This window comes from Cannabis sativa, chromosome 1 (assembly GCF_029168945.1).
Source record: "Cannabis sativa cultivar Pink pepper isolate KNU-18-1 chromosome 1, ASM2916894v1, whole genome shotgun sequence".
NCBI lineage: Eukaryota > Viridiplantae > Streptophyta > Magnoliopsida > Rosales > Cannabaceae > Cannabis > Cannabis sativa.
The window spans coordinates 15,831,733-15,845,756 of record NC_083601.1 but is presented as its reverse complement, the minus strand read 5'-3'; positions in this window follow the sequence as shown (position 1 = coordinate 15,845,756).

The window sequence follows — 14,024 nt, the reverse complement described above, 5'->3', positions numbered from 1 at the left end:
TACTTGCTAGAGATTTAAGCAATCAAATCAAGATACCATAAAATGTTATGAGAAATAGACATCTTGAATCAGTCTTTCGAATAGACTATGCAAGAATTCTTCTATCTTACTCTCATAATTCTGATAAGTTATTTCTATCCATGTGAATGGTTAGACTTTGTTTTTATCAGAGGTGCTCTTAAGTTCCTATCACAATTATCAACCAAAAGAAGATGGGTAAAGAATTTTAATATTCTCCCACTCAACCAAGGTAATGTGAAACATTATCAAAGAACTTTAATGGTATCAATAACTATTACAACAGTAAATCTAAACTGGAACATATAATCAAGATCAATAATTTATTCTGATAATAGCTAATTTATTATATTGTTTCCATGTTTAAAATTATGTGTCACAAAGGGTACTGTAGAATAAAATCCACCCCTAAGTTTATAGAGATTATGGTCCACCCCTAAATGTTGTAAATCTCTAAGTGTGATAGAGAGTCTGTGGAGTTGAATATAATCCAGAGTCCATTAGATAAAAAATCGTTTGAACTGCATATTATTCTTAACTTTTCTCCACCCCTATCAGATCAAAAGATCTTTTTATTAAACAAATTCTCAAATAATTGTTTTGGAAACCAACAATTATTCATAAACATAGAAATAACTTCTAGTGTTTATGTAGTAATAACTCTGTAAAGAGTTTAAATACTCTTTGAATTTGCATCAATAATAAAAACACATACACATTCAAACATAATAAATATAATAATCGGTAATAGATAAAATAAAGAACTGAAGCTCAACTCATAAATTGCAATATAATTGAAAAAGATATTTTATTATAAACCAAAAAAAATGTTTGCAATATTTATGAGAACCAAACAGGGAGTTAAGATCCCAAAACTTGAAATCCAAATTGTTTGAAAAACTAAACAATTAATTCAAATGAAAGAGCTTCTTCTTTATTATAGACAATCTCCATCCACCATCCAGCTTTCTAATCCAACTCGTTAAGACAGCACCCGAGTTTAAGAAGCTTTAGCTATAAGAAGAATAATAAACAAGGTTAGTAGTCCAGAATTATTAATCCAAAAGGATAATAATTCACTAAAAACACATCAGTTTATTAAGAAAATACCTTGTTTCTTTGCGAGATACTTAGGACATTGGGATTTCCAATGGCCTTTCTCATTGCAGTAGAAACATTTTCCTTTTTGTGTATTGCCAGAAGCTCCAGCATTTTTGTTTCTAGCTGCATTCGCAGCTTGAGCTCGCTTCTTGGCATTTTTCCACTTCTTCTTATGATGGGATTTGGAAGTAGAAGCAACAAGTGCCTCAGGTCATTGACTAAAGTATGAAAGTCTTGTTCCTTCTTATTCATGACATAATTTGATGTGTAGGGCAGAAAATCTGGAGTCAGACTATTCAAGATGAGACTCACTTGAGTAGTCTGATCCATTTCAGCACCATGATTCTGGGCTTCCTGGAAATAACTAGCCATCTGGAGAAGGTGATCACGCACATTTTGATGGGGTTCCATCCGTGTGTTGATGAATTTCTTAGTCGCGTCGAAACGAGACTGAATAGAGGCCATACCGAATAGCTCAGTTAACTGCGTCATGATTTCTGCAGCCGTGACAGTGTTTGCAAACCTTGTTTTCAAGGTGTCAACCATGCTGGAAAGCATGAAGTAACGAGCTTTATTGTTAGCATTATGCCAACGCTCGAACTTCTCTTTTACAGCTTTGGTTGCATTGTCACTTGGCTGCTCAGAGGACGGCTCAGTCAACACAAACGAGGCACTTTCACCTATGAGAGCAATATGAATGTTCTCTCTCAACTTTGGGAAGTTAGACCCATTTAGCTTATTTTCAGTTAAGAGTGACAACATGGGATTTGACATTTCAATTCAGGATACTACAAGATAATACATAGATATCAGTTATGGTTTATCACAAAATCTCATTCAGAAATTATCAGCATACAGCAAGTAGGAATGACTTGAGAAAATACAAAAAAAATTCAAACCTAAATAATTTTCAAGGTTTTCAACAAACTGATATCAGTGTCCCGTTTAGGCGAGAGTCAAAGCTATCATTCATTGAATAGAGTTGTCAGCTCATCTAGAATAGCAAACATTCTAGCAACCTTTTATTCGATCGAAAGGAGAATCCGACGTTGTCCCGTTTAGGCGAGAGTCAAGGTCATTCTTATTTCATGAGCTTCTACCATTGTTTCATATGTTTGTAAGTCTTATACAGTACCCACCATTAGGGTGGTTAATGCTAATATAAAACACTTACAAACATACTTATCTTTCGAGATTAAACGGCGCTAACTTGCTAATGAACGTTCCTCCATTAGGGAGGATTACTCACTAAAACAATAGCTATGTAAAACCAACAATGGAGATCGAATATCTCAAAATAATAAAGCTCATTATTTAAATTGTATTTTCTTCTATTATTTATTTATTTTAAATCTATATATATATTTATTAAATTTTAAATTTAGAATAGAATCTAAATAAAATTTAATTCAATATTTGTAAAATTAAACTTAGATGGTTAAGAAAATAAAATGAATTATTTCCATCTTAGTGTTAACTTTCCAACAAATATTAAGAAAATTACTTAATTTAAGTTGTATTAATTTAAATTAATTTGCAACTCAAATTAAAATTTTCTACAAATATATATATTGTATTTCCAAAAATATAAAATTTTCGAAATACATTTAAAATAAATCAAACTTTACTTAGAAAAAATACCTCAAGCAAAATATTATCTATCTAGATTTTCTTGACTAATTAATCCAATTTCTAATAATATATTTCAGTTCCTTTATTTTAAATTAATCATTAAATGAAAAAATCATTGATTTAAGTTGATTCAAAATTAATTAAAATAATTAATTTACAACTTCAATCTATCTTTCAAGATAAATTCAAAATCATCTTGCATAATTAAATGCTATTTTGAAAAATGATTAATAAAATAAATAAAATATATTATGAAAATTATTCAAATTTAAGTTGTTGTGGAAATACCCAACTTAAAATATTTTTCTTATTTAATTAAATATCATGAAAATAATAATATCTAAGTATCATTATGAAAATCAACTTAGACATTTAATTTTCAATTTAATTAAATGTATTAAATTCAGGAAACAAATAATTAAGTATAGAGAAGGCTTAATCATTAATTTCCAATTTAATACAAGGAAAAATATCCTTAATTGAATTGTACCAAAATTAATTATTAACCAATTAATTTCACAATCAATGATATTTTCCTAGATTAGAAATAATAATTAGTATGGAAATAACTATCTAGAAAATATCTCAATTCTACTAAGTATCTTTTCAAGATTTGGAAAATATCTGATTTAAGTTATTATAGAAGGAATCTATAATTTACTAACTTAAAATTTTCCAAACATCATTTAATTAAATATCAAAATTAGGTGGTAACTACCTAATTTAAAGATATTCCCTTTTTAAGTTTAAAACCAACTTAAAATAATATCTTCTAAGAATCTTCAATAACTAATTCCTAGAATTCCTCAGCTTAACATTATTATCAAAATACATTCAAATTTAAGTTATTAAAAAAAATTAGTAATTACTAATTCATAACTTAAATAAGAATATTTAATGAAATAATAAAGTAAGTTTCAGAAAGAATCTAGTTAGTTAAAATTCTTTATTTAATTAAATACAAGAAAAATACAAATAGTTTATTTAGAAATGAAATTCATTAAACTATGTTTTTTCTTAAATTAATTTCGAAGAAATTAATTATGTTGCTATTCAATTTTATTAGGTCAAACTAATATAATTAACCTAACACAGTTATCCAAATCAGGCAAATGGGCCTTCACAATTGGGGTTGTTCATGTGAGGGGGGGCTGGGTCCAGTATGTCGCACCCACTTCTAAGGCTCCCAACTCTCACACAAGGCCCAAAAGAGAGGAATTTAACCTTAAAATGAACAACTGTTATTAATTGAATAGGCTCATTAACTAAATGAGCCTAAATAAAATCTATCAGGTTATGACATTTTATTTAGCAACAACAACCTATATGTATCTATAATAGAAATTAAACATATAGGCTCACACAGACACACAGATTTGGATGGATCCTATCATGTTACTAGGTCATACACAGATGAAAGAAGTTTGTAAAAATTACCTGTTACAAATTATCTACTTGATCTATCATCAATTGAACCATGGGTTAAAATCAGATCATTTGATCTGTCAACAAGTTAACCCTGGCAATTTAGATCAAGTAATAATAGGTTTTAGAAAAAAAAAACTTACAAACAATCTAAAACACATACTCCTGCAACAAGGTTAGATCTGGATAGTTGGATGTAGGATTTATTTAATTTTAAAACTATATTTCGAAAAATAATATTAAAATTAAACCTACAATTTTGAAAAATTAGGTTTTGGGTAACCTAAATGTCATTTCAAAATAAATTGCTAACTTTCCTTTTAAATTTCATGTTATTTAATAAATTAAATAATAAAATAGAAAATGGTAAATACATACCCTTTTCTTATTTTACAATTTAATTTAATTAAAAAAATAACAAAATTTAAAAGTTAACAAAAATACCTTATTTCCTCTTTTAAAATTATCATGATTATTATGATCTTATTTTAATTAAGGTCAAGTTACCAAAAAAAATTAATATCTGACCTTAAAAAAAATAAAAATAATCAAATTTTAAAGGAAATAAGAAAAAGGTAAGCAAAACTTGATTTTTCCTTATTTTCAAAATCAAATTGCACTAATATCTAAAATTAATTTTAAAAATTAAAATTAATTTATTTCTGATAATTAAATTTGAAATTTGAAAAACAAAAATCAACATACAAAACTACACAAAAAATCGGAATTTAATTCCATGAAATAGCATGAAAAATCGAAGAAAACAAAGAAAATAGCACACTGTACGGATGGTATGCGTTGCATACCATCCGCGCGCGCAGGGGAGGAGATCAGCTGAGGTTCCTCGGCGCAGGGAGGCTGCCAGCAGCCCTTCCGCGCGCGTGGGTAGGGTGATCACCACCCAGATTTTTCCCGATTTTCAAAAATTCATAACTAATTCAAATTAAATCGAAATCGAGTTCTGTAAAAAAGTAAATTGCTTAGAATTTTCCAAAATATCCAATAAAAATAATTCCAGATACAGACAATCAATTATTTTTTCCAGAATTCACAAACATCAATCAAACATCAATATGACACAACATGAAACCATCCAAATCACAAGCAAATCGTTTTAAGTCCAAATTTCTTGCAAGCAAATCAATTACCATGGCTCTGATACCAGTTGTTGGAATTATATTTATCCAGGATCTTAGATCCATTTGCAAGTATGTTGATTTAACAACCTAATATTGAACTTCTAAAACGATGAATTAAACACATAAAAGTTAAGAATAACTTACAGTGATTGCAGCGGAATTAATGTCTCCTTCCACTCAGATCTCTAACCCTTGATTCCTGTCTGTAGCAGAGTATAATCAAGATCTGAGCCCGAAAGTTCTTCAGTTGGATGTGATCCTTCACAGTCTTCCAAACTATGATGAGATACTGAATGATGTGAGTGGGCACTTCTCTCTCACTAGGGATTTTGAAATCTCTCTCTTGTTTTTCTCTCTTGATTTCGTGTGACACACTTTGCAAATCAAAGTTTTCTCAAGCAAACACATGCATACAAAGAGAGGAGAGGGGCTGCTATAAATAGGAAAAGGGAAGATCACAACTTTCCAAATAAACAGTTTCCTCTTTTACTGTGTAATTGAATAACTGCCTTATTTAGTGTGATTCACCACTTTCCTATTTAGGCTAGGCTTTGATTAGCAATTAAATGACAAATTAAATTGAAAAATAATAATTGGGAAAATACAATGATGTGGCCGGCCATGGTGTGAATGGGCCTCACATTGATTTTGCAGTTTCCTCAATTTTATTTCTATTTCTCCAAAAATGCCATTTTTCCAATTCTAATCATTTAAATGCCAAAACCAATTATTTAATAACTAAAATAGATTATTAAATAATATTGCCATTTAAAATTAATTATTAATTCAGACATGCAAAGTCTCATAATTAATAATTAAACCTAGAAACCCTCTTATTTACAATTTCATCCCTAAACTGTGAGAATTCACAAATTAGACATAGTCTAACTTTTAGAATTATAATTGATTAATCATAAATCAATTATAGAGTCTTACAAACAGTATAGTCTCAACTAGAATGGGGACCATGGATCTATATTCTGAGCTTCCAATAAGTTGAACCGATTTACCAAGTAAATCCCTAACTTATTAATTCCTCGTTGAATCCACTCTTAGAACTTGGAATTGCACTCTCAGACTTATATAGAGCATATCATATGTTTCACGATATCAATATGCTATCTCATTTAACCATTGTTATAATCTTAACGTGATTTAGAGATCCTCTATATAGATGATTTACATCGAGACGGGACCAATTTACCGTTTACACCCCTCAATGTATTTTGCCCATTTGAACACTTAGTTACCTGTAAATGATGTTTTAGTGATCTAATATATAGTCACTGAAACAAGAGCTCATCCATTTACTTCTATTTAACTAAGCTCAAAAGGAATCATCACTTTACTTCTATACACCAGTAGAAGCTATAGATTTCCATATTTATGTTTAGCACTCCCTATTCAGTTATGCTATCATGTTCCTAAAATATATGTATTATCCTGACTCAAAATAGGCTTTAACTAATAAATCAAAGAACAAGAATAGCACTCCTGAGATTGAGCCTAAGCATATCAGGATTTAGATTCTCTTAATCTAAGATCAACTTCTGACATTGACTTGGAAAGATACAACGGTAAGTTTACAATATCTTTAACCAAGTTCAATATCGGTCCAGTCCAATGCATACTCCATGCATTCGAAACCAGTATACTTTACCAATGTTTTGGAAAGAGCATAACACTTACTCCAAGTGTAAGTATACTTCATCGCTAATTATCACATCAGTGTAAATCCAAAACACTGATGAACAGGGACCAAATCTTTTGAATCATATAATCACAATCACATTCCACTGTATTGACGATACTGTAATTGTGAATAACTATATATTCTGGATTTAACTGATTTTTTGCATATATCAAGTATATGTATTAAACCATAAACATGTAACATACATGTAAACATACTTCACTTCTAAATTGATAACTAATCAGATTGTAATGAGTTTTATTTAGGGCATAAAACCCAACATCGTCCTCTAGAATTCTTCCTTCGGGGACTGCGGGATCGTGATCGCGGCACTGGCGATTTACGCTTATCTTTGCCTTTCTCCAACTCCGTCAAAGAATTCTCAATCCTCTTATGCGGTTCTGCCATGGCAAAGAACTTGACCAGCGATTCTGGTCTTCGAGCTTGCAGCTCCTTCCAGAAATCGGTTCTTGGCAGGACACCTGTTATTACCATACATACTAACGAAGACTCGGGAGCCTTCTCAACTTTTGTTACTTCAGCATTAAAACGCTTAAAATAGTCTTGTAAAGACTCACCAGGTTCTTGTTTGATGTTAGCCAAAGTGGTATAGGGCGGGCTATAGGTCATCGTGGCTTGGAAATGCGTGAGGAACAGGTCGACAAAGGTCTCCCATGTCGAGATAGAAGCCTCGGGCAATTGACTGAACCAATCGTGGGCGTTCTCTTCTAATGTTGCCGCAAGAATGCGACATTTTGCAAGCTGAGGTACCTGATCCACTTCCATAATAGTATTGAATTTCTCTAAATAATCAATGGGATTAGAGGTCCCTTTGTATTTTAGGGATTCGGATAACCGGAATCCCTTGGGGAGTCGAGCTTGTCGCACTTCTGCAGTAAAAGGAGAGGTCCCATGCAGCTTGTATATGGGTTTTCTCTGCTGTTCGAGCATTTTCAAAGCCTGCAAAAGCATGCTTTGATCAATACTCCCGGCTAAGGGAGCAGTGATTGGTGTTGCTACAGATGTTGTTGCTATTGCAGCGAGGTTTGCTGGGATATTAACCCCAGTGGTCGCAGCTGGTGCGTTAGGCGGGTTGGTGCAAGTATTTACACCCTGATCGCCCATTTGGGGATCACGAGGCTCTTCAACGTCACGAGGTACGTGGGACCGTGCCCTAAAAACAGCGTTAAGGTGATCACGTAGATCACCCCTGTGAACTTGATATCGTTCTCCCTGCGGTGTCTCCACAGAACCGAACCTAGTGTACCTGCTGGGTGTGCGGCCATGCAAGGATGAGGACGCAGATTCTACGTCATTGTCTCGCGAAGGTCTACTGCGAGGATTGCGTCGTTCGGGGTCTTCCTCGGTTTGTGCCTCCTGGTTGGGATACCTCGCCGATTGGTCCCTCGAGGTTGGTTGATTCAAGTCGAGTCCTTCTGGGTTGGTCCTCCGTTCCCTACGAGTACGGTTATTGCGACATCTAGAGTTAGTGACCTGAGGGTTTTCTGTGCGAGCAGTGGGTGCTCGAGGAGGACGTCGGGCCCTGTTCTGTCCATCCACCTCGGCTTGCAGGGCACGCAGCTGGTCCTGGATTGCGGTATACTGATCGGTGGTCAGGTGGACGATACCTTCGGACACTGCCGCCGGAGTGAAGGGTGGAAAGTGCCCCGTTGTGGCTGTTGGTGTAGACGTTTCCCTGGCGTGAGGGCCAGTAGTTTCAGGGAATAAGTTGAGAGGTCTGACATTACCTCGACCTACTTCGCAATTGATGACATCCACTGGTGGTGCTCTACCTCCTGACAACGGAACGTTCATCATTCTGATGTTGATGGATTCGTTGTTAAAACCTCTGTTTGCTTGGTTTCCAGCCATTATGATTTTCTTTCTGTATTAGTACTTCTTCCGTTTCCCACAAACGGTGGCAAATGTTGTCGAGCAAATTTCGCAACACCAAAAATGAATAATAATAATAATTATAAGGAGAAACAATATGATGAGCAATTGCGAGTATTCAACCTAGAACAGCGAATACTCGAACTGGGAACGTAAATGCTTGGTAAAAACTGGAAATATCAAGAAGACAAAGGAATATAGTGGTTCAGTCAGATCACGGTCTCCTTAGTCCACTGTTGCAAGAGTTTCATAGGTGTCATTTCATGGTGGATCACTCCTTTATATACAAAGCAAGTGTCCAATTAGTTACACAAGAATTGCATTCATTGTCAATCCGTTTGTATATTGATTTACAGTAATTAAACTAAAAACGTAAACATCAATAAATGAATAACAATTTCTATTCACTAAATACAGCAACGTATGTGTCTTCTAATATGCGAGTTGACTGTTCATATTCTAGTGTAAGCTCGCGGACTCAAGATAGACCTAACATTTAATTAAGTCTAGGATGCATGCGTTCTTGTATAGTCGCATTTATGGACATCGTATAACGAGCTGATAGAACCTAGACATGAGAGTCTATATTGGTTTATCGAGGCTGTCGGGTCGTTGAGACCAGCTCGCATCATAGAGACTCGATCTCTAAGTTTTCGCAGGAGGATCGAGAGGATACTCACACATATCCTGGTACATCCGAGTTAAATCCGTTCCTTGGTCCTACATAATGCGAGTCATACGAATGCGATTAGACTTGGTCATATTCGCATCATCTCGCTGATTCTAGCTCATGCGAGGTTTAAACTCGAGGAGTCTCTCATTGACAACTCAACTTTTCTTAGGAAAATTGAGTACACGTGTCTTTCAAACAGGAGTCTGGTCTCGAGTTTCTAGGTGAGAGAAATCTCACTATAACACTAGAAGAAGAAGAAGAAGAAGAAGAAGATGAACAAGATTATGGGGGAGTGGGTTTAAAGAAATGATTATACAACCTTTAATATATTTGAAAATAATATATAAAAATAATAATACCCAAAAAAGACAAAAAAAACTGTCACAAAAAGTGACATACATGTCAAATCCCACCTTTTTAAAGCAATAGTTTTAAAAAAAAAAAAAACGTGGCAAAAAGCACGTGTAAGTCACAAAATATATAAAAAGATATGCCCAATGGTAGTATACTGCCGAATAAAAAGAAAACAGTAAAAATGTAAAAACTAGCATGTTCCAATATAATTGTAAGAAATGGGGAAAAGTTAGTACTCCATGTAAATTTCCCTAAATAATTGTATGGTAAGTTGTATTTCGCATTTATCAACGGTATATAATCTGGTTGTTGTGGCTGTTTTTTCTTTGGCTATATTTTAATTAACAATTAAGCTTTGATTTAATTTTTGGTAGAAATTAATGACAGAGAGAGTGAAGCTTGATTGTGTCATTATACTAATTTTACAAATAAATATATCATTTCCTCTCTCTTAAGTAGTAATTTTTACAAAATTTAATATTTTTCTAAAAAAATTTAATTGATCATTTTTCATAGATATTTGTTTTAGGACTCGTTTGGTAAGTTGTATTAGGTCGTATTATATTGTATTGTACTATATTGAATTAGATTATATATCATATTTTTATATAATATTATGTTAAATTTTAATGTATACTAAAATATTATGTAGTTAGGAGCTCATAAAATTCAATATCACATATAGTTTTACATAAAAATATTGCATGAAATACAATTTAATATAATATTATACAATACAATACGATATAATACGGCGGACCAAACGAATCATTATTGTTTTCATATAAGGTCATGTATCCAATATGCAATCCTACCGTTATTATTTCTTTTTTTTAAAGGGACCCGTTATTATTCCTAATTATTGTTAAGATGAGTACTAGGAAAACTCTCTTTTGTAATCTCTTTTACACTTTCTTATTAATTAAGTGACATGTGTAACATTCTAAATTATGTTTAAAATAGTTATAATTATGCCCTCAATTAGTTTTTATTATATTGATAATTAAAATGACTCATCTCATTCACTTATTTTTTTTAATTTTTTAAAATTAATAATTAATTTATTTATTTTTACTGATAATTAAAATGCGTGATTCTATTTACTTGCTTATTTGTTTTTCATACAATAAAAAAACTTAATTAAATTATATTTTTTTTATTTATTAAAATTTTATTTTTTTTAATAGATAATATATGTACCACAATAATTCATTCTTTTAATTTCTTTTACAATAAATATTGGTTATTTACTTTATAAGAAATGGAAAATATTTCTTTTCATAAACATTTTGCACCATTTTTTTTATTATTTTTTTTTTTTGCTTCGTATCATTCTTTTTTAAAAAAAAAATCATGTTTTTTTGTTTTTTACATTTCCTTAAATTGTTCTTAAATTTTTCTCTGTTAAATCAATTAGTTTTTTGCCTATTCATGAAAAGAATTTTTTTTACTTAAAAAAAATTAAATAAAAATAAATGGATCTAACACATATTATTAACTAGGCATAATTATATTTAGTTTATTTTTTTTCTTTTGTTGTTTCTTTATATGTAGATTATAACAAACATAAAATAAGAAATAATTTAAAGAATAATATAATATGAAAAAAAAACTGATGCAAAATTTGTTGAAAAAAAGAAAGAGTTAATATTTTTTATTTTTTATAACATAACATAGTACATATTCAAAGTAACAAGCCAAAGAAAAAATTGGTAAAAAAGAATTTTACATACAACAATATACTCATGAAATTGTGGAAATCTTCACCGCACTTCAAAATTTAATAAAGAGTTATTGATGCATGGTTGGAGGTTCTGCAAATTTATTCACGAATTAAAAAGATGTGTTTCAAGATCTTTATCTTATGTTGTCATTAATTTTCTTATTCATATTCTACATTCCACTTTGCCCTTTTTATGTACTTTTACAATTGATAAGAACAAGTAGATTGTAAGAGCATTAATCAATACGTTTTCATTTTTAAAAAAATTTTGTCATTCTTGCTCTATGAAAGTAATTTTTTTTCTTTTTTATTTTTTGTACTAAAAACTAAGAGCGAAGTGATATATATGACATCCTAATTATTTATAAAAATTATTGGGTATATATATATATATACTAACTATAGATTTTATCATGAAAATATGACTAAAATGTAAGTTATTTTTTTTACATATTTTATCTCCTATTTATGTTGTATTTGTATTATTTTAATTTTTACAAACATATGACTTGATATGAAATAAAAGTAGATAATAATCAATGTATAAAAAATGGTATTAATTCTCATAAGAACTAAAAAGAAAATTCAATATAAATAGGATGTAAAATAAAATTATTAGTAGTTTTTTTAGAAAATAAAAATTATTGATATTTAAAAAATATAAACATGTAATATACACTTTTAATAGGATATACTAATTAAAAAATATTTTAATAAACAATATTATGTTAAAAAAATGATGTAATTGTATCTAATATATAAATTTTATACTAAGAGTTGCACATGCAATAAATAAAATATTTTATGCTTCCATATCCACTAATATTTCGGGACGGGCACACTTATAGACTTATAGCCCCAGTAAAAAAAATTGCGTTAAAAAATTAAATATTTTTCTTTTTATTTGATAATTATAGCACAAAAAATTAAAAAAAAACCATAAAAATAAATACATTAAATAAAGTAAACATAAAAAATAATTAATAAGAATTAAGCTCACACATAATAAAAATTCTGGGTCTGTCACTGCTAATATCTATATATTTATATAAAGAAAATTACTAAAGAATTAATTTGAGGTGACATTCTAAAATATTTTTTATCTATTTTATTTAAATTTCAGTGAATTTAGTTCATATGACTCATAGTAAGTTTTTTTTTTCTTTGTGAAAATTTCACACTATGAGTAATTGTTAACTTAATCTTGCCTAATTAGTTATAATTTTTTAGTTATTTATTTTGAGTCGTAAAATCAAAATTTATAATTTAAAAGTCGACTAATATTATTTTTTAATAGTACATATAATTTTTAAAAGTGGATTAATAATGTTTCTCAAAAGTATACATATATATTATTATTATTTAGGAATTTATTAATTTTTAATATTTTTTTTGTTAGCATTTTTTAATATTTGTCCCAAAATCATAATCTTTTTATATATTTTAAAAATAACAAATTATGTTTTTAATTACAATACTATTATTTTGTTTATAATACACACGCCAAAATTAATGTTATACTTTAAATTATATTACTCAATGCGTAAAAATATATAGGATATGTCTATAGTAGGTACATTAGTTTTGTCTCTATGGTAGGGATATTTTTATAGCCATAGATATTTAATCTAATGGTAATAAATTAGTGAGTGTATATAAATAGTTAATATTCAAAATGTACTAGATTATTGGTGAATTTATTCTTTTAATAATATTTTAAAATTAAATAACAATTCTTTTAATAATATTACTAATATAATATTCTGACCTCTTCGTTAATTCATTTTTTAGCATCTCTCTCCTATTATCGTTCTTCCATTGAAGAACCAATTCTCAAATCCACAATGACCATTCCCGACCTCCTTGTCGCCAACCCCGATCTCCTCGGCCTAGAGCTTGCGCTGCTGCTCGGGGTCGGTCAAGGAGTGCGAGCGGCTAAGGCAGCGACTGAGCCACCGCCTATGACAGCAATGGTGTGCCATCTACGTCAGCAGCGAGAGGAGGAATGGCGGCCGACGGTGTGGTGAGGAGTCTGGGGAGAAGTTGAAATAGGATTATAATTTGAAGTCAAGATATATTATGAACATGTATTTATTGAAACTTTGTTCTGCATTAAAAACTTATATTTCAAAATCGCAGTTGGCCCCTTTTCATAGGTTTACTTTGATAACCAATCTCAAGATTAGTTAGTTTTGTTTCATTGGTTCTGTTATTTCTGTTAAGTACTGTGTCTTAACTAACTACTTGTAACGGTTTTCTGTTTTGTAATTGTTCAGCTCTTTTGAGCTATATATACAATAAATGAATCCCTGAATGGGATAAGCTTTGCTTCAAGCCTTTCTTCCTCTATATTCTTTCTACTCTGTTTTGGTT